The 23,092-nt window shown below is 34.1% G+C and overlaps 1 protein-coding gene across 4 annotated transcripts in view; it reads left to right on the top strand.

Annotated features, from left to right (window-relative positions):
* LOC149529388 (uncharacterized) overlaps window positions 1-23,092 on the top strand; it is a 102,394-nt gene that overhangs the window by 39,250 nt on the left and 40,052 nt on the right. The gene's annotated exons all lie outside the window — the stretch shown is intronic.

Genomic DNA, 23,092 nt, shown 5'->3' with positions numbered 1-23,092 from the left:
TGTTCCACAGTGTAACATGGGAGAGAAAGTAACACTGGGGCATTTTACCACCCAACCACGGATCTATTACTGGTTCCCCCTTGCTTGTTAAAGTTGCAGCTTCAGTCGGATAAATTTGATCTGAGATACATTGTTGTTATTGGTAAATCATCATTATCTATCTATCTATCTATTTGTATATATAATAATAGTAAAAAATATTATAGTAAATAATATATATATAATACACACACACGCACGCACGCACGCACGCACAAAATTTTATTATTAATTATATAAATTAAATGACGATTAAACCTTAGAGACATGTCGTCTCCTCTCATATTTCATGAGACATGTCTCCTCTCATATTTATATGAGATCCAAATCTGCATTTGGAACATATCAATTACAATGGCCATATTATTACATTTGCTGAAAAGATCCATGGTATCACAGCAAGGTTTCTTACAAAAGCTATGTACAAGCATCAATGAAAAAATTTGTAGTCCAGTCTACAGGGAGAATAAAACAAAAAGAGAACAATCAATTATTATTATGAGACAATTGTAAGTTGACATCAGCATAAGGCAAGGTGGACAGCAATAATCTAAACGAATTGCCTGAAGTTATTAAAAATAAATAAAAATAAATAGGGAGTCAATAGAGATAACCAAACACGAAGATATCACTAATAGAGGAGGCCAAAGGAGGAATAATGAATTGATGCAAATGAAAGCATGATAATCCTGTAGTGGAGGAGAGGACATCAAATAGAACAGAGACAAACTAGAATGCAAGGACGATCATAGTTGGGTGTTTGTTCAAACAAAAATATATATCAATCAAAGAATGGATAGATAACGAATCATGTAAAAGCCTTTATCATATAAATTCATTAATGTAAATGTAGAATACCATACTCAACAACACCCAGGAACAAGCCATCAACATTGAGACTGTATTTGTAACGCCCTGCCAGGTGATCCAAAAGAAATTAACCTAAAGTTTCACTAAGTTTGTCAAACATTAAAAAAAAAAAAAACTTAACAACAACAGATATAATATAGTCGAAGCATCAATTACATTCACATAAGCACATAACATAAAACAAATTACATCTCTTAGGGTCCCGTGATGTTGAATCACATTTAAGTCTAATTAATACTAAAACCAATATATAATACATCCATATTGAAGAATAAGTAGAAGTACAAATTCCATTTAAATAATATACAATTACAGGATGCCACTTGGCAATAGACAGAATGCACAATCATCCACTGTACAAGTCACAGGGTATGAGAGACTGAAATAATATACATCATGAAATAGATTACATCATCTTGTAAGATCTATGAAATCAAATGCAATACACTAGAGTATAACCATCCATCATAGAAATACAAGACCAGATAAAAAGGAACATTTGCACAAACACATCCAGCAACGACATCTGACGGTCGGATCTCAATGGTATAAGAAAAAACACTACCACTCGACCTCGTGGAACCTAAATGGCCCACTCCAATCACATTGAGGAGATAAACTCAAGTCCCAAACAGGATAACAAACTCACAAGTCAAAACCAACATCTAAGTTCAAGAAATCACCTGAAAGCAAACTATCTCAAAGGGTACCGAGACACAATTAACAACTAAACCTAGAGGCAACATAGACACGTAGGAAATCTACCATGCAAGTCAACAAGTGTCATCGCATGAGCCAACTCTAAGGTTACCTTGGTAGCCTCTTTGGACTCTGTTCCTCTAGTGTCTCTATGCAACATTAGTATCCTTTCGTACAATCAAGGCATACTAATGAGTCAGCTTTAAGGTTACCCGGTTAGTCTTTTAATCCTCCGCCCCCCTAGTGACTTTCTATAGTACCAATATCTTGTTAATTCATTTAAAACCCATTTAATGAAATGTTATCACTTATTAACATAATTTACAATGGGTTATCCAGGCAACCTCTTTAAGGCTCTGACCTCCATTGCAAGCCACTTCCCAACATGACATACAGATAACCTACCCTAAGCTCAATAAAATCAAAAGATCACAAAAGACCACATACCATACATCAGTTCTTAAACAAGCAACTGATAAGTACTAAAAATTACTGATCATAATCACGGATTCCACCAATACGATCATCCTAACAGGACTGATCCCAAAATCAAGTATACATAAACCAATCCACGTCATAACATGACATCACCAAGAACAAATCATACAAACACCTCAGTCCTATACAAGTGATTGAAAGGCAATCCAAATACAATTGATCGAAGACTCAAAGGTTATATCAGATAGGTCACACCATTCACTTCAGTTTCACACAAGAACACTGGAAAACAATAGTTTCACACAAGAACACTGGAAAACAATAACAATCAATACATCAAACACCTCATAGAGCATACCAGACACATTACCATGGTTGAGTATAAAAGATCGAGATCAAAACATCATTATGAAATCACAGAACAACCTCCCAAGCCTCTGGTAAACATCCACACTGGTGAAAGAACTAAGTCAACTCGACACCCAACAGTAAAATTACACGTCATAAAAAGTACATACAAAAGTAACTTTCACAAAATATTTGGTTTAGAAAACACAACAGTGCCATTTTCACTTATAGGTTTTCAAGTTTTCATTTATAAATATTACAGTTGATAATGTTTTCAATCTCAATCAGGATTTCAGTTTTCATTTTCTCGAAGTATTATAATTACTAAGGTTTTTGAATAATAAAATTTTCCTAGTATTACAAATCATATTCATATATTTGAACCATATAAACACATCCAAGTTTATAAAAGAAAACATTAATTCTCCCAATTTTTATTTACTTCAGAATTATATTTAAATAATAAAGTAATACATCAAATTTTCAAATAATAAAATTACAAATTTTAACAATACTTATTAAAATTAATAATAATAATAATTATCAATTATTACCATAATAATTTTAAATTTATTAAACTTTGGAAAAAAAACTTTGCCGAAAAGGAAACCTGCTAAAAATAGAAACTTCCAAAAATAGTAATTTGCTAAAAATACAAACTTTTCAAAAATGGAAACCTACTAAAAACAGAAACTTTCCAAAAATTGAAACTTGCTAAAAATTAAAACTTTCCAAAAATGGAAACCTACTAAAAATGGAAACTTACTAAAAATAAAAACTTTCCAAAGATGGAAACTTACTAAAATGGGAACTTTTCAAAAATGGAAACTTACTAAAAATGAAAACTTTCCAAATCCTATCCCGAAAACACAAATTTCTTAATTGATTCAAACTACGAATTATCAAATTAATCAAACGAGGGTTTCAAAATTCACTGTACTCATATATAGATAATCTCAGAACGAAGATCAATTAAAATATACAAGTGTTTCAATCAAATTACTTTGCTCAAGGACGTATTAAAAACAAGGTAGAGAAGATTTCAATGCAAGGGTTTTCTACCACATTAAAAAAATCTAAAAACAGATTTGTCCAGACACGAAGAAAACAGAAATTCGAAGAATGGAAATCCACTGTACAATTAAACCACGAGATCCTATGGAAATCCACTGTACAATTTAACCACGAGATCCTACCTAGATCTGATGCTACAACGACGAATGCATAGAACATGCAACAATTCCTTTTTTTTTCTTCTGAAAACCTTCCTCTCTAAAATTGCTCCTCCAAAACCTGTGTAATTGCAAAATGAGCTCTAGATCTCTGATAAAGAGTTCTCCCCTAATTTGGGGCTCTGATTATGCAATCATGAGGGGGAACTTGCTGATTAATTATTGTTTATTACTTTATTACCTTTTACCTTTTCATGCACAACTTTTTAAGATATTTAATTACAAAATATATTAATTTAAATAATTAGCTTACTCTCTTTAATTAATTTATTATATTCTAATTTCATGCATACGCTTTATGCAATTTAATTAAAATAAACTTTATTAAATTTATACTTACTTTCACTTATTATACCCACGAGACACTTTTAATATAATATTTATTAATTTAATTAATATTATTATTTAGAGTTTATTATTAAAATACAACTCCTAAATAATAATTATTAAATTAAATAAATATAACTAGGCCTAAATTAGATAAACGAGACGTTTTAATAATATATTTATTAATTCAACTAATAATATTATTTAGAATTTATTATTTAAAATAAAACTCCTAAATAATAATTATTAAATTAAATAAATATAATTACGCCTAAATCAGAACCATTACTTTATCTTTAAGTTTCATTCTTTTATTTAATTAATTCACAAGACTTTTCTTAATAATATATTTATTAACTTAATTAATAACATTATTTAGAGTTTATTATTAAAATAAAACTCCTAAATAATTATCATTAAATCAAATAAATATAAATACGTCAAAAATAGAACTTTAATATAATCTTTTAAATTTAATTAATTTCTCAATTAATTAAATATAATTAAATATTAAATTTCTTTATAATTTTTTTATTAAATTAAATCATTAAATTATCTTTTAATTTGATTTAATTAAAACAGAAAATCACAACAGACCCACAAACCAAATACGACAACTCAATTGAAAGTCAAAGAACAAAGTCAAACTCCAGGGTCAAAGTCATGAATTCATGTTATTTGACAAATTCGGAAAGGTGAAACTAACTCAGATACGTGTTCTACTTTCTAGGACAATTGGCTTAGGTTAGAATTTGGACTTGAGAGTTATCTTCCCACTTGTACCATTGAAATACTGCGATAGGATACGCTCATCCTGGCAATTTAGGGAAGTCGATACTCAGTACCTGCAATCTACATAAAATCCGTGCATGTACAAACACAATACTCTAAACTAAACAAACAATGGCAGGAAGTGGTTCATCGTGTAGATCCCAACTAGCAGGTGACTACGACTCCCTTCCTCAACCACATCAGAAACGTCAAACATAAAGAAAACATACACGCACACTATACACATGCAAGTATGGGTTAAGTATCCATAGAAACCACATAAAAATGATTCATCTAGCTAACATCATTAAATAACTGACTCACTGAATAAACATAGATCTATCATCATCGAAACAATCATGAAATAACTGAAATAACTAACTGAATATACATATATCAACTGAGTATGAAATGCATTTAATCTAATCCGATAACCAAGTACCGATAATCATAAAACACAATCAAAAAATTGACCTAAAAGAATCCGACACTACAACAAAAAAGTCAAATAGGGGTAGGCATTACAATATTAGCAGCTTATTCGGAAAGAGACATCAGACTAAGATGAGCATGCATATATCTAATCCAGTGTGATAATATTTATTACCATCAACAATGATGGGTGAACAAACAAATAGGGATCAATATTAAAAAGCAATAATATGCTCTATAAAACAAGATCGAGAACTATATGAATAGAGGAAACAATGCACATTAGAGGTGGTTCATGAAAAAAGAGAAATGGAAAGAACAAAATAAGAAAAATAAAAATAAAGTATCTACTCAGTTTTTGTAGGGGAAATAAATGACCAGAGGTGACATCAATTAGTCAAACGGAAGACAACCTCCATTTCATCTCCTTTATCGAGCATTCTCAAATTAGCGTAAAAGGGATTTGTACTGGGAAATGTTGAGAAAAATCTTCTTACATTGAAGCACAATTCCTTTTTGAGATAGTATTTGAAGTATTCTACAATCACTGAAATTTTTCCAAAAAAGCCTAAGAATCCTAGTCAGCAAAAGATTACAATTCAATGATTGGCAACAATTGATGCAACACATTTGGAGTGGAGACAGTAAAAGACACACAAGTTTCAATATATAAGTTGGTGATGGAACCAAAAGAAAGGAGGAATATGAGTGGAATTGGAATTCTTTCAAAGGATGCATATAATGAATAATTGAACTAACCAATGAATACAATCCACATCACAAATTATACACGCAAATTAATTTCTGATAGATGGTTGAATACTAATGATATTGTTCATTCATCAAGGATGTAAGTATTGGCCTATGACAAGAGTAGTATATCTCAAATGTTATCAATGAAAGAGAAAGACAATCAGCTAGGCAGTATACATATTCCAAATTTAGGGTCGAACTTACAGATGTAGTATTGGAGTGATGGGACAATCAACATAAGACAAATTGGGAATAAACAACACGAATAAATTCAACAAAGGCATCAATCACTACTATTATTCTCAACCAAGAAAATAGAAGTGTTATCTATTCTTTCAGACATAAATCTCAGATTTGCTGTATTGGAGAATTGTCAATGAATGTAATCAGAAGTTCATCTCATCTATAGTAGAGGAAATAAATATACCGATAGGTACCAATTTAAAATAAAAGTGTAGAGAGATTGATGAGCATTAGATAATGATTCTATAACCTCATAAAACTAGATAAGGATAACACCGTAAACACAAAGATACTAGACAAGTTTGGAAAAAACGATGTAGCTCAGTTGACCATCCAATTTAATACCAAACAATTACATAATTTTGGGAGTCATACTCTCTTGATAATTTTAATTGAATCTACTATACAATACAATCAAAGCATGATTCATAGCAGTCTTCCTTACATCTCATATCAAACATTGGGTTTTGTTTATTAAGATTTGCACTGTCTTAAGGAAAGCTATCGTTCTTAAGGGAACTCAGTATATGAATTAAAAGACATCACGGAGAGGGAAGGAAAGTATTATGGGCATTTAGAAATTATTTAAAATTAATAGAGTATCCAATTGGTGTATAACCAATCTGCACATCAATTTTGAATAGCTATTTGAGTATTATATTGATATGAAGATAAACTCCACATTCAACATAACAAGGATCATTCATGGAAGCAGAACTTCATTACATTCCTCAAGATACGAATTGCATAGAACAAGATGATCGCTCATGAGAACTAAGTATCACTAAATAGATACTATCACTCAACAATGTTGATAGAATGAGTGGTAATTTTACATTGTGGGGGGGAGGGGGAAATAATAACCGATGTTTCATTCCTAATGGTTGACAAATGTTTATACCATAGTTCAGAGAATTGCGGCGAGTCACGCAATTCGGCGATTCGATTCAAGCCAAACGATTTTTTGTGAATTGGTGAATCGAATCAGCCATAAAGAGTTTATGAAATAAGTTACTCACTAAATTTCAAGGGTTTTTTAAATTTGCCGATTCGCGGCTGATTCGATTCTTATTCATGGCCAATTCACGATTCGAATTGGCCTTGCCGATTTCGATCTGATTTCGATTCTTGTTACTTTGGTTTATATAAAGACATCATCTTATTTGATACATATGGACCTTCATTGGAGCAACTTGTATCAAGAACATTAATGTGCAGATAAGTATTTGTTATCCTTTAGTATTATATTTACTTGCTTATTGTAGTCTCTCTCTTATTTGTAATTCTACACATACTATAAGAGTTATTTGCCTTGATCTTTTCCTTCGTATCTGAAGTTGATCTTGTAGGAAAAGAAGAATGACACATTAGGCAACTTATGACAATAGCTTAAAAGAAGTTGTGATTAGGCTAGATAAAGTGAGGCTCTTGAAGCAAATATCTTTCTACATTAAGAGGGAGTATGACACTTCCTCGAAGGCAACGCAAGAGCTTAGAAGATTAATACTCAGAGGGAGTCTAGAAATACATGTGTGTGACTGCATGATTTTGATGGGCCTACACTTGAGTGCATCATGAGGAAGTATTGACTTATCACCATAAAGTCTGAAGATTGATATCAGATTTAGAGGGAGTTCGAAAGGCACTAGGGCGGGTGTTCATGTGGCCCTACAATTCCTTAGGTGAAGAGAGCTTCTAATGGAGTAACTAGAGGACTTGCCATCCCAAGATCATTATTCAGAAGGAGAATTTCTGAGGTGCAATCCTTTGTGAATGATATCTTCTCTATGAGGATAAGTTCTAAGTGAAACTCCTTGTAATGCATTCTTCTCTGTGAGAGAAAATTAAGGTGAAAGCCTTTGCACCACTCTCTGACTAGGTTCATGGTGGTTACTATTTTACATATGATATGTAATGAAAGGTGACAATCTTTCATTGACATATATAAACAAAAGGTAACCATTATAAGGTGACGATCTTATAAATAGTAGACTTGTTATCATGATAGACTTCATTAAGTTGTCCCAGAGTGCTGGAAGTCTTGATAACAAACTTATCAACCAAAAGGTAACCATTGTAAGGTGACGACCTTATCAATAGTTGTGTTGGTTCCCAAAACCACAGATTGGAAATCCAAGAGCTTGCCACTTCTCTGATAGGACTTCTCAATCAGTTCTAGCCAACGAACAGGAATACTTTTCGATTCCCCTCCACTTCAGGTTCCACTACACCTAGGTGGGTTAACCTTCACCTTGAATGCTGACTGTTTGGTTCAAGGCTTTTCTATAGCGAATTTAAACTTCTGGAGTTATTCGGCTGGCAAGGTCCTTGAACTCAATTAAAATGAAAATTGGATGCTAGATAATGGTGGAATGTTTTGTATAATTGAATAATAATTAATTTGATGCTTGTAGGAAGGAAGTTATAGATTTTCTGACTTTAATAATAAAAAGACTAGTGCCTGTGCTCATCTAGGCAATAGAGTCAACTTCAATGAATTTTCATGTACAATCTTATAATGTTCTTATACGCTTTATTGCCAACAATTAAATAATCAAGATGCGACAGATCAAATATTTATGCAATTTTAAATTAGTTCAGATTGAGTTTTAACTCCTTTGGTAGGGAGACAAATTGGACACAGATATGAAAACAATTTAATATTTCATACTATCTGTGATGATCCAATTTAAATGCTAAATGACCTTGTCCACTTATTTGACATTTAAATTGTATACAAATTCCAAAAAATAATTACAAAGGACGATTCCTTTGCAGTTTAAATCTCCATGCCATAAATAATAAACAAGAGACTTCTTATTTTATTATAAAAATAAAATAATGGAATTTACATTAGAAAAGCCATATATAGCCCTTATCCCTCCATACAAAATAATATAAATATTTCTTCTTGAGAATGATGGTTTTTCAAATATTTCTATGTTATATTTTTTATTTCCAAAATACCCTATATATTCTACTTAATAGAAGATGCAACTCTTCAAAAGAAAAGTCACATCTCTTTTAAAAATAAATTATACCTTTTAATTTCAATCTCACCAAATTATTGATCGCTATTTCCTTTTAATAGAAATGTTTATAACATTTATAATGTCGACATTATAATTTGCTTTTAACGGCCATACTTATCAATTTATCTCTGACCGGGGGGTATGAGTTGCTTAAAAATATATAGTTCCATTATTAATTCATTGAAGTATTATTTCAGGCGACACTTTGTATTGGCACATAGGGGAATTTATTTATTCTTGACAGAGCTTGAGAGGCGGCTCCTTCCATTTATCCCGTGCTTGATGGTTCCAACACACAATACGCCTATCTTCAAACCTTTTGAGCTCAACCTGATAAGCTTCTGCATATAAAATGTATCTCGATGTTTGCACTTCTTGGAGGCTTTGAAACTTCTGCGATTAGCCTTCATCTTTACTGTGTTATCCAAGTTGTTTGGATGTTGACAGAAACACCTATTTCACATTTGACGACCATCTGTAACCCTTTTCAGATGAAACACGGACCTCCAGCAGCATTCACGGGGATTCCAGCGACTCCTTTGTATTGTCAAAAACAAGTTAATTGGTGATTGCCGTGGATGAGAAAATGCCCCTCTTGCATATTGTAAGCATCCAATCCTTGCGTCTATCATTTCATCTATTTTTTCCATTTTGAGCCCACTCCAATATTCCTTCCGTAGATGCATACTTTTTTATTTGAAACTACGTGCATATAGTTGCTGCTGAATTGGTCCTTGTCACCGTTGATGTTGCATGTGGAGTGAATATGATGATAAATAGCTAACCTAATCTGAATTTAGAGGTGCTTCCAATAGTGGGACAAAGTGCTGGAAGCATTATTTGAGTCAATGGTGATCCAGGTAATAGATCTGCCTTACAATCACCCAACCTGTGATAAATAATAAGCTGGGAAGAACAAGCAAAAGGAATGTGAAGTAGTCCCTCTCCTCATACTTGGCAAGTTTTTCTGGTGCTGATGCCACAAATCTTCATCACATTCCAAATCAGAATGCCCCCAATATCACACTTGCTGTTATACTTCTCAGGCAATAATCTATATACATATAAGATATCTGGTTATTCTGCAACAGAGATCAGGGCTGTCTGTATTGGTATTTATATTCTCTTCATATAAATTGTTTGATGAATTGCACAAGCCACTTTGGATAGTGCTGAAATGCATGCCTAAATCAAACAACTTCCTTTTCCATATTCCTCTAACCATAACTTTTTTGTATTTTGAAGCATATTGTTTGTGAATATAAGTAGTGGGTAAGATCTAAAAATTAGCCTCTTGACATGGTGTTTGGGACTTTAAATTTGCCAAAATTTAGAGTTCCATCAGTGGCTCTTCCGGGGGACGTATGCTCCCTGTGAGCATAGTGAGATCATAGCTATCTCTGGAAGAGCAGATCGAGCATCAATGCTTCACATGATGCAAGGTGAAATTGGGTGGCCCCAGGCCCCCCAAAAAGTGAACATAGGTTCTTTTCTCTATCAAACACCCAATTCTGATCATGTAACACCTTTCTTCTGATCATGATATGCTTTCCTTTCATCATATCAGTCTGTTAACCAAACATCAAACTAGTAGTAGGTGCGCCATCCTCATGAAGAATATTCATTGGCTCTATTTCATCAATAAAATCTTTGGTATCCATCTTACTTGCCTTTGAGAGATTATGGGGTGCAATGTGGTCTTTGCTGAATAGAAGATTCCCATAGTCATGTATTTGATCAATTGCACAAACATCTTCTTGGATGCTCTTCTCTACACAATCTGCCCCATACTGCAAATATTGTTTCTCTTCACAACAAGGCTTTGAGAATAGCTTATCTTCTAGACGTACATTTTCCCTTTCACCAAGAGCTTGATCAGGTGGGATGCTTGGAAATTTTTTAGAATTACTCAACACATTCTCCTTATTATGCATATCTGATTTTGTATCTCCTTCAAAGCTTTGCTGCAACTCCTGCTTATGGGATGAAATAGAAGATATCTCACCTTGTGAATGTATGTCATGAGTTTCTTCAACTTCCAAATAACTGTTAGGCTTGCTATCCTCATCATGGTGCTGATGGATTTGGCTGCATGGAAAATCTTCTTCAAATAAAGAATTCAAGAATACAGAAAATTCAGACCTATCTTCTATTACTTCTTCTTCGAACAATGGGTTCAAGAATATAGAGATTTAGCCATACTATCATGAGAACTTTCGTCCGGATCAACAAATGTGTCATCAACAAGACTAATTTCTTCATCAACATTATCTTCTGAACTTTCCTCTTGTTCATACACCATATGATGTTCTACTTCATCCTCACTATATGATTCCTTGGAATGATCATCTCTTTCATCCAATACCTCTCGAGTGTGCATCGATCCATCAATTTGCTCACCTTGGTGGATTGAGAAAAAAATTGGACCATTTCTTTCAACATGTTTTTGATATTCCAGATCTAACAAGGCTGAAATCTCCTCTACACTAAGAGAATCCTCTTCCTCATTATCAAATTCACTGTCATCAGTAGGCACATGGGCTGATTCTCCTTCAGAATGTTCAAAATTTTCATCTCCATTTGAATATGAAACTTCATTGACTCATATGTTGCCTCAGTCTCGCATTCATTTTCCTTTGCAACTAGTTCATTATCCATAAGCTTGAGAAAGTTAAGAAACTGATGATCATATAAGAGGCCTAATTCTTGCATCTTGTAGAGAAGATCAGATGATGGAGGTCTGTAATCTGAAGGTATTTCTTGATAAGCATTAAACATCCTCATAAAGAATTGTGTTGCAAATTCATCTTCTTTCTTTTCTAAATTCAAATATGCATCCAAAGGAGATATATAACTCAGACTTTCATCCAATATTTGGAAGAGAAGCATCAAATCAGGATCTTTTGGCAAAATTCCCAACTCACAAAATTTTCTTATCAATTCCTTGCGTGTAGGCATTATGTTTGAAGGTATTTCTCGAAAAATATCCACCATCCTTATGAACAAATGTGCCGATGTCTTGCCTTCATATCTTTCTAGATTGAAAAAGGCATCCAAGGGGTGTATGTTTGCTTCCTCCTTCTTGTAACATAAATCTACTTCCTGGTCATAGTATGTATTCTCCATGTTAGGTAATCTAGTCATTTCCTTCTAAGTCTTTTCCCTCAGCAGAGCTACCAACTAAAATCTTATTGAATAGAGTCGCCACCTTTTTCGAGGAATGTATTGATCTTCTTGGGTTCTCACTTCCAGCAGAGTACGCTTCCAAACAAACTAATATAACTACTTGCTGATTTTGGTTTGCAAAATTTGAAACTCTGGGTAACTTCACAATGATCTATTGTGATCAACTCTCTCCAGTAGAGTCGCCAATCTGTTGGTGGACTTGGATGGGGCGAGTAAAAGTTTTCAAGATCTTTTGTAAATCAAAGTGGGTAAACTTCCAAAATATCTAATGGATAGTTCCCCAATATAGTCGCCAATCTGTTGGTTCCCAAAGCCGCAGATTGGAATCCTACGAGCCTTGCCTGCTTGATGCTAGGATATCCAACTGGTTAAGGCCAACTTGACGGGATTGATTGATGCGATCCAAATCCTGTACGCTTCTGACTTTGCAAGGCTAAGGCAGGTATATCTGATCCTGGACAAAACACTTATATCCAGGACACTTATAGTAGATTGATTAGAATGTGAATGCGATGAAATTCTTCATAATGACAAGAATTAAAGGAAACTTTAAACTTGAAAATTATGAATTAATAAATAAATGTGATAATGTTTTAAATAAAGAATGAATGCAACAAATGAATATATTAATTCCTCAATAGAAAGAAATGAAACAGTTGCCAGCATATGGATTATGAATCAAGAGTAACATAAAGACCAGTGCTTAATTAAATGGGCAATCAGAGTCAATATTATAAGTCGAAAGATACAACTTTATAAAGTTCAATGTACTTAAACTATAAACAATTTCAACAGTTCAGATGCAACGGATCAATTAAATGAACGCAATTTTAAACTAGTCTAGGATGCACTTTAACTCTTGCGATTGGAGACAAACTAGACATAAATACGGAAACAATAAAATATTTCACAATTTTTATGTTTATCAAGTTTAAAATGCAATAATGACTCAATCCACTTATCCAAATTTTAAAATGTTTATAGAAAATAAATAAAAATATTTATAAAGGACACAACTTAATAATAATTTAAAACTCCGAAATTTAAAATAAATAATTATGTCGAAAATAAAATCATAATAAAGACACTCCTTACAGATGATCAATCTATTGCAAATTTATCTGGATTGTACAAAATTCACCCAATAATTCAATCCACGGGCTTTGATCAAGAATTCATATTTTCACCAATCGAAGAATATAATACATCATAAGTGCATCATAATATGTAATTTTTTAAAAATAAATATGAATTATATCTTTATTTGCTTTCAATCTCCTATTTATAAAGAACGATGGGTCACATGGTTATTTCCAAATGACACACTGCTTCAAAACAAATAACTAAACACTTGTTTATATAGCGTGAGCTTTTAATTTATGATTTGGTATTATTGTAAGGGATTAAAACCAACACTTCACGACTATCCTCATATACTCTGAACAACAATAAAATCACGGGCAAGGATATACGTGGCCTTCGAATCTCTCCAGTCTTGGAATGCATAGATGTCAATCAAGATCTGCATTCAAGGAACGATCATAGCATGCTCAAAATATTCCATACTCCAGCTCCGCAAGGAATCCTTCGGCCTACAACAAATACAAAATATGCGTTAGATATAAATCATTGAACAACGATTGGTGAAAAACAATGCTTCAGTGGCTCTTCTCCAGCAAGCCTGTCCATCATCTTGTCTTATCATCTTGTCTTTAGCATGCATATTGTACCAGGCTCTGAATATTTTCTCAGAAGTCCATCGTTATGCCTTTTAATACTTTAGACATTTCTATTGCCGTCTTTACCAATGAAGACTTTCTGTAACTGTCAATGTTTCATCTCTATGCACTTTTTAATGTCATTTCAATGTGATTCTGACTTGGATATTTGCCGCAATTTGTATTAGGTTGATTTCATAGCAACATACATCGACGATGTTACCATGGAGTCCTCTTCTATGAATCTGAACATTCAACTTCTAGTAGAGTATTCCTTGACAGTGAAAATAGTGTCCTTATGTTTAATGCTTTCATTCTGTTACATATATGCTTGGTGTGAATTGACGTGTATTGTGTATACTTATTCTGATGACTTCTAATTTGATTTATGTGTTAGCCCTCACAAATTCGTGATATTCTAGTGCTTCCTGTATGCTGTAAACTTTGACCTTTGATTGGGATATTTTGAACATCACTGTTATGCTTACTTTCATATGTTCGGTTCAATAAAGAGCATCAGCTATCTCATTCATAATCAAACCAATTTGTTATTTATTGACCATGCTATTTAGTGTTGAATGCTCTATCATTCGTATAGAGGCTTGTATCTTCTTCAACAATGTTTGATGATCAACATTGTCGCTTATTGTGTTATGAGTTTGAACTCACTTGTTCTAAGCAGTAGTTCCAATGTAAAATGCTAGCCAAGTCCTCAATGGTTGTCGTATGTATCTATTCTCTGTTTTATAAAGCAATAGTAATCTTTAGACTGCCTGTAATCCTCCTAATAATTCAATGATGAATGATAGGTATGTTGTACTTGAAAGAAAAGAACTTGATCTCTCCTTAATTATCGGTTATTTATGGCTTGTAGCTCTTTTGTGCATCCTTCAATAATCTTGACTACATAACTCTAACATTTAGCCAATTATTCCCGCAATTTAATATTATTTCTTAAATGGAGGCCATAAATTTTTGGAAATAATTTGGGCTCCATCAAGTTGACCTTTCTCCTAACACCAAAATGTGTTGGAGCAAGTGTTATCATGGTTCTTCGGGCCGGATTTTGCCAGACACCTTGATAACCAACTTATCATGGTTCTTTGGGCCGGATCTTGCCGGACACCATAACTTAAATCTATCATAGACCACACTAAAGGTGTTGTTCAAATCTTGTATTATAATTGCTGTAATTCTCTCCTTGCTAAAGATGTAGTGTTGAGAAATTTAGCCTCATAGTGAATTGAAGCAAATTCCATATGTAATTTGTGTGTGTGTGTGTGTGTGTGTGTGTATTGATGGATTTATGTTGATATCCTTATATATGTCATTCCAGGAATATCATACTGAGATGATATCTCTTCATATACTTGAGAGCACAAAGTGTTCTACAAACCCTCGCTAGCTATGGGGGAGTGTTAAAGTTGTAGCTTCAATCGGATAAATTCGATTTGAGATACATTGTTGTTATTGGTAAATATATATATATATTCATGTAATAATTAATATATATATATACAAATTTATTACTAATTATATAAATTAAATGATAATTAAACCTTAGAGACATGTCTCCTCTCATATTTATATGAGATCCAAATCTGCATTTGGAACATATCAATTACAATGGCCATATTATTACATTTGCAGAAAAGATCCATGTTACTCAACATTGCTCACTCCCTTACTCAAAGGCCCAGTCCTTCACAAGGGATGTAAGCATGGTTATAAACAAGCCATTCTGGAACTAGTGTAGGATCCTACAAGCCTTAGTTTGACACAATCTATAGCTATTGCTGACTTAGTATGACACTTGACTAGGGATGTATCCGGAGCCTTATGACCTGACTAACACTGCACATACTGTAGTGTACCTTGCCTAAGGATAAATGTAACATGTTAAACATGCCATCTAGTTCTTCACCCAGACCAACTTGCACCCTATAAAATGTAATAGGCTAGTTTGTAAGCACATAGGACTCATGGTTCACTAGATTTACTCTTCTAGTTAATGTACACAATGCACAAAGGCGTTTCTATCTAACCTTACTCTATTGACATACTTGTCCTAAGGAACAACATCAATCTCTTAGTCCTACCCACGGGCCAGTATATACAGGGGTGATTCAGTATACTTACTATGATTGACTTTTTACTACAGATTATACTCATTACTTCATAGGTTAGTGTAGGCTATAACTCAACTGGTCAAGGTTAAGCAAAAACATATCACATGAAAATAGCAACACACAACACAATATTTATCTTGTGGAAACCCAGCTAGGGTAAAAACCACGGTGTGTGAGTTGATCCTCACAAGTTTGCACTCTTCTGAAGTTTGCTTGGTCAAGAGCTTATCCTTGTTAAAAGATTACAACGACACTATGAGGTGCCACCTTGTTAGGGGATTTGAATAAGACCTATTAAGATCTTGCGCTGTTAGGAATAGCCTGGTTAAAGAACTTTGAAACGCAAGTTAATGTGTCACCCTGTTAGGGGATTTGTACAAAAAACTTGTTAGGTTCCACCCTCTACAAGATTTGTTGTTGTATAGATGAGTAAACAATAGAGAAATGACCTATCAATTTAGCTTCAATATGCATACTCACTATGCATAACTTTTTACTTTAGGGCTTATCCTTGTTAAAAGATTTCAATGACACTGCCAAAAGATTACGACACTGTGAGGTGCCACCCTGTTAGGGGATTTGAATAAGACCCGTTAAGATCTTGCTCTATTAGGAGTAGCCTGGTTAAAGGACTTTGAAACACAAGTTAACGTGTCACCCTCTCAGGGGATTTGAATAACTTGTTAGGGTCCTCCATCTACAGGATTTGCTGTTGTATAGATAAGTAAACAACAAAGAAAGGACCTATTAGTTTAGTTATTGAACTTAGCTTGATTTAGATCCTTCTTTCACTTACTTGATCAATCTTAGATCTGTGCTCTACCTTCCTCGAGCTCGGCAACTTCAGTCTCCGGTCACTAGTGTGCTTTACTCTCCCAACTTGAGCACACAATACTCATTGTGCTTTTTTAGGCTTGCTCTCCTCTTCCCAAAGCAATCACTACTTTGAAGATAATCTCTCCCTGATCACTCTTCTTCCCTTTATGAGATTCCACTTTAGCTTGCACTTGGCTCTTAGGCTATCAACTTGGCAATCTAACCTTCTTCGCTTCAACTTTGTTCGCTTTTATACTCTTCTTCTTGCTTCACTTGGAAGCGTCGATCTAAGAATTCAAAATTTGAGTTCCCTCCCTATTACTAACTCAATCGCTCGTTGCAGTGGTGCGTTGCCCTTGTTAGGTTGTGGCATGTTCGTACAAGAGTCACGAGTGTGGTGTGTTTCTGGTGACTAGCTTTAGTTGTAAAGAATTCAAATTTGAGTTCTTCTGACTGTGCCCGAGTCCTTTCTCCCATCACCATTAAATGCGATGTTGATTGCACTCTTACCCTCTATGTGAGTAGGTAGTCACGGTTATCTTGCTTTGTGCTCATCATACAGAGTCACCTTGCTATTTTGTTTGTTGTTCCTACCTCTTGACTTTCTTCTGCTAGTGTGGACTTCACTTAGCATGCTTTGTCTTAGTGGATTATTTTTGCCAGCACTTCCATTGGGTTTGTTGTCTTTCCTGATTTCCTTTGAGTGCTAGGGTCGCATGTTGATGTGCCTTGTTGGTTGTGCCTGTATATTGGTCATGATCCCTTCGCTTGTGTTGCCAACAATGACAACACCTTTGATGACTAAATTTCTCGGTCTCTCTACCGGTTAGTCTTTAACACTTAGGCGAACACAATCATCCTCCTTATTACTTAGTCAAGCTAAATTGCTGGTTATGTTTCCTTAAAATGAGTAATTTGATTTGGGTTCTCTTGCCATGATACCATATCTTGGTTTCTTACTTTGATGGGTATAGTCCCTTGTGTTTGGTTCCTTTCTCTTATGTTCTCATAGTGGCTAAATCTACCTGCTATAAAAGCACAAGCTTCTAGCATTCCACATTATAGTCTTAAACTGGCGACACTCTCCTCTATTCATCCGAGTAGTTATAGAAGCAATTTCCATACTTAGGTCTTTTAGATCAATTACTAAATGCATAAATTTATCTTGTTGCATATTTTAACCATATGCAGTGAGGTTTATACCCACAACATGGGTTGATGTGGTTCCACAAGGACAAATTCTATGTCTATTCCAATTCATTCGAATGCTGAGGCTAACCTTAGGAGTTTCTAGAAGTTTATTATGCTTTCTTTATCTGCTAGCTCATACTGCTGCAACAACCTATGACTGCATTTTTGTGTTCTACTTGTTGGGTGGATATTTGCAACTGATAGTTTGTATAAATTTCATTGCAAAATAGGAGTACCAGTCACAACGTGTGAGACAAAGTCTCTCCTACCTTAAAGGGAAGGCTCCCCCTTCTCACTGCTCCTTGGATCAACTCAAGGTAAGCAAGAAGTTGAGAGATACTTTTAGAGGGTATTTCCAATATTCTTTCCTCTAGTTTCAGGAAAGAATCCACTTACTCACGGAGCGGGTAATGAGCAAGATGAATCTCTTGACTGCACTTCTATCTTAAAATTGAAAATAGTGATGCCGATAAACTCACAGGCTGATTGAAAGCGTACCGGCTTAGATCTATGTCTATATCTTATATTCTATGAAAATAAATCACTACTATTGGGGCATACAAACTTCCAAATGTAGATGGTTTGTAAACTCTAAGCCTATAAGTTATTCCAATTCACAGACATGAAAGTAACTTAATTCTAATAATATGCATGAATATAAGACATCAATAAAAACTACAGTCACAACTTCTAAATTGTATCACCACAATTGCTTCCAGACACAGCTTTGAAATAAATTGTTTCTCCTACTAACTTTGCACCAAATATAAACAAGATTAACATGAAATAAAGATAGCAATACAAATTATAGTCACAACTTCTAATTTGTATCAACACAATTGTTTCTAGTCACATCTTCAAAACAAATTGCTTCTCCTATTCACCTTTCTTCCAAAATTGTATTACAAATCACAGTTATGCTTGCACAAATTTTGCAGAGCTTTCTTGCATGTAGAAAATGATATTTACAATGGAAGGCACTCCCTTATATAAGCCAAGGAGTGAGAGAAAGGAGGAGAAAAAGGTCGGAGAAACTCAACCACCTTGACTAAGTCAAACATGAAAGAAGACTTATTCAATAACCTTGTTGAAGGCACGTATAACTCGCTTGCATGCAAACCAATTACAACGCAACATGTATTTTGAAACCAAATAATGAAAATGTTGGAATTGTCAGGAGTTCCTGTATTCTGAGCCATTGCATGCATTCACTTGGATAACCATGGTATTGCATACTTTGATTGCCTCTTGATTCTCTTTGATGGATTGCAAGTTTATCATTTGAAAACTTGATGTAATCAAGCTTTTTCATTATCCATATTTATTTGTGAATTCACCTTTGTCAAACTTGAATATTCTGGAGTTTCTAGCTTTTTAAAAACCTTCTCTATGATAATTAGAAATATTGGTTGTTGTTACGATGTTTGATCTAAATGATTATTTGATTATGATTAAATGATTTGGAAAAATGTTATTACCATGATAAATTTCTTTTGCAAGAATGCGACGAAGGGGTAAGCATTACCAGAGAGGGAATTAGGTATGGGGGCACCAACCTGCCATTGAACCAATAGGTATGAGTCCTAAAAACCTTGACCAAGGAAAATAACTAGGCAAGCTAGGGTATACCGAGTGACCACGATAGCTAACTGGGTCAACACACTTAATAAGATAATAAAATGAACGAAGTAAGAACAATTGTTACCTTTATGATTTGGATCGATCTCACAGCTTCCTTGTTATGCCGAACATGTTCTAGTATAGTGATACCATGGTACTCACGTACTTGCACATGTACATACATATATACATATATATGCATATTTTCAAATGTGAGTACATGAATGTATATGTTTACTTAAAATATGATGTATATACAAAATACATATATTTAGAATACTATGTATACATATGTATATGTGTACATACTTATACAAATATATGTAGATACAGATGGTGTCATTATACTAAAGCATTAGAAGCAAATTAGTATTTCCATCTTATGTCAATGTTTTAATATTATCTCCACCAGTCCTTTGATATTATTCTCAATTGGTCCTTTGATATTATTTTCCATCGGCCTTTTATTTTCCATCAACCTTTTAATTGTGTTTATGCAGAAAGCAACGTAACTAGTAACCACCACCTTGTTACTTCTCTTGCTGGTAACTCATCGGGAAAGAGTATATTGTCACCAAGCATGTGCGAGGTGCAAGAAGCCAGTCATTTATACCTGTGATAGCACTCAACACCAACGGTAGCATTCATACCTGCGATCTATAACAATCGGCCATACTTTTCTAGACTCTCCATTAGTCTCTACCTGTGATTTATTTTTCTTAGTAACTCAAGCCTTTTCAAGCATCCTCATACCTCATCTATAAGTGGCTATCACAGCCATAGAGGAGATTGGGTAAATACAAGAATTTCCAGCTATACTAGCATTCCAGGGTGACATACCCATTATTACAGTCAGGTCATGCGCCCTTCTGCTCTTCCCTTTATTTTATTATTTATGAATGGAAGCTCTGAGATTTGAGCATGTAGTATGAATGTTCTTTTGAGTATTATGAGACAGTGTATGAATGAATTGTTTATATGAGTTACAATCATCTAGCATGAATGCTTATGTACATATAATCGGTTGAATTACCTGTTGTATATTATTCATGATTTCATTTAAAAAACTTAAATAAGTGGGAAAGAAAACCAAATCTGTACATTCTTATACTGGGGTATAATCCATATACCTTTGAGATAAGAAGAGGCACCCTCATTAGAAAGTCAATGATATTGTTTATGAAATGCCATGAACCTTTTCATAATGTCTGTTAAAGTCCCAGGATGGGTAGAGAAAACTTGTCTATAATAGGCATAAATTAAATCAAGAATCATGGACAACCACATTGGGCTTCATCAAGGATGACCATCAAGGTTGAGATGAAGGGTGTAGGCTGATAACTAATGATTAAGGGTAATAACCTACAATACAAAATGTGCAAAGTCAGTACAAACTAATCAATAAATGAATATGTGTGTGTATTAAACAGAGTCAGCCCGTGGTGGTCAATAAGTATAGGTCTTGTTTGTCAAGTCGAGTGATGGGTGATCAAGTACAAAGTGCTTATGCAAATCCTTGGCCAAGGTAGGTTAGTGATAATGCTTGCTGCTATGATTACTAGAGGTTAGGGTAGCTTGTAGTCGGATAGATGGATGGATGGGAAGGACTTGATAGCTTAGCCGACTGTATAGATGACACTCTACAACTAGGATGCTCAGGTCGTAGGACAAGTGGTGTCCCATGCCCTATCCTGTGCAGAGAGGGGCTTTCTCAATTGAGATTGTGTGGAGATAATTAGGGTCCATGGTTGGGAGGTTAAGCCTTTGACAATGTTTGTCCTCTCCACCAAATGCTAGGACTTGCACAAGACAAAGTTAGGATCTGCTTCCTAAATTATTGGGTCTTATTCTTTTAGGTACTAAGTCAAGTTCAATTAATTGTTGCGAGTAAATCTTCATATTTTGATAGCATTGAATGATCTCTCTTTCCATCAAGTAATGGTTTGTTATGAATACTCTTTCATTTGTTAGTTAAAGAAAATTCAGTTATTCTGTTATAGCCGTTAACTTTCTTTCATATGAATTTATAAAGTAACTAATATAACTTACTTTCATGCATGTGAACATGGATAGTAACTAAATCAATGTTTAATTAATTTTTAATTAAGGTTAGGAAAAATAACTTGTTACCTATGGTATCAGAGCTTTGGGTTCGATACTGAGCCTTGGGTACATCATTGTTTTCAAGGAGACTGAAAATGTAATGTTAAAATGGGACAGTATGAAAACCCGAATTACTCCTCAAAAGGAACATTGCCATCTTGTATACTTCTTTCCGATAAAGAACTTGCAAAAATATGAGTACTCCAATTGTTCCATACCTAAAGATGACAAGACTCTTATCGCATGCCTTGCTCCGGTCAAGAATGAAAGAGTTAGATGGTCTTTGCCAGGAAGGCACTTATGAGAACCCAACTTATCCAAACTTGGAGTGCCAAACAAACTAATCCACTTATCACTTATCATGTACCTTGTAAAGGGTAGGATAAGCCCAAGGAAGAAAACAAACAGGATACCTAGGAATATGGGGTGTTTAATTTCCTTAAAGTATTTATGTTGAATTATCAATTTGCACCCTTAGAAGAGGGAGAATTTTGTAAGTATGGTTGCAATTGCAACAGGCAAAAGGATTTCTATTTTGCTTATTGAAAATAATGAAAAACTAATGGTAAATTTGTAATTAATCTATTTTTTTTGGTAAACATTACTATTGTACCGTCTTTCTTTCAAATGATGTATGTAAACATAATATTGATAAATGAACCAACTCTATATTTGAGGAAAAACAAAACATACACTATTGCAAGTAACGAAAAAAATTACCTCGTAGAAAATGAGGTATCCAGTGAGGCTAATCCTCAGAACTCTATGGACCTTTTGGTCCAAGTCTTATGATATATTCAAACCAAAATGGAAAATATGGAGAAAAGGATAAATGATTTAGCAGCCCAACTTGGGCGAGGACAAGAGGACACTCACTTCTCACCCTTCTCTAGAACTAAGCAAGAATTATCTGCTCACAGTGCACACGAAACTAGACCTCCTTTAACACCACCTAAAAATCAAAAGAACTAGGAGATAGTCAGTGATTTGTCTGCTAGTATTAAGAAGATTAAACCCCCTAGATTTTTAGGATTTGAATTCGGTGAAGTCGCTGAGGCATGGCTGACGGAAATAGAGCAATATTTTGAAGTTAAATTTTTTTCTAAATCTTCCAAGATGGTTTGGGGGATCTACCATCTTTTTGG

Source organism: Cupressus sempervirens, chromosome 11 (genome assembly GCF_028749045.1).
Source record: "Cupressus sempervirens isolate cs-2001-9-10 chromosome 11, ASM2874904v1, whole genome shotgun sequence".
Lineage (NCBI taxonomy): Eukaryota > Viridiplantae > Streptophyta > Pinopsida > Cupressales > Cupressaceae > Cupressus > Cupressus sempervirens.
This window is presented reverse-complemented; position numbering and strand designations above follow the sequence as displayed.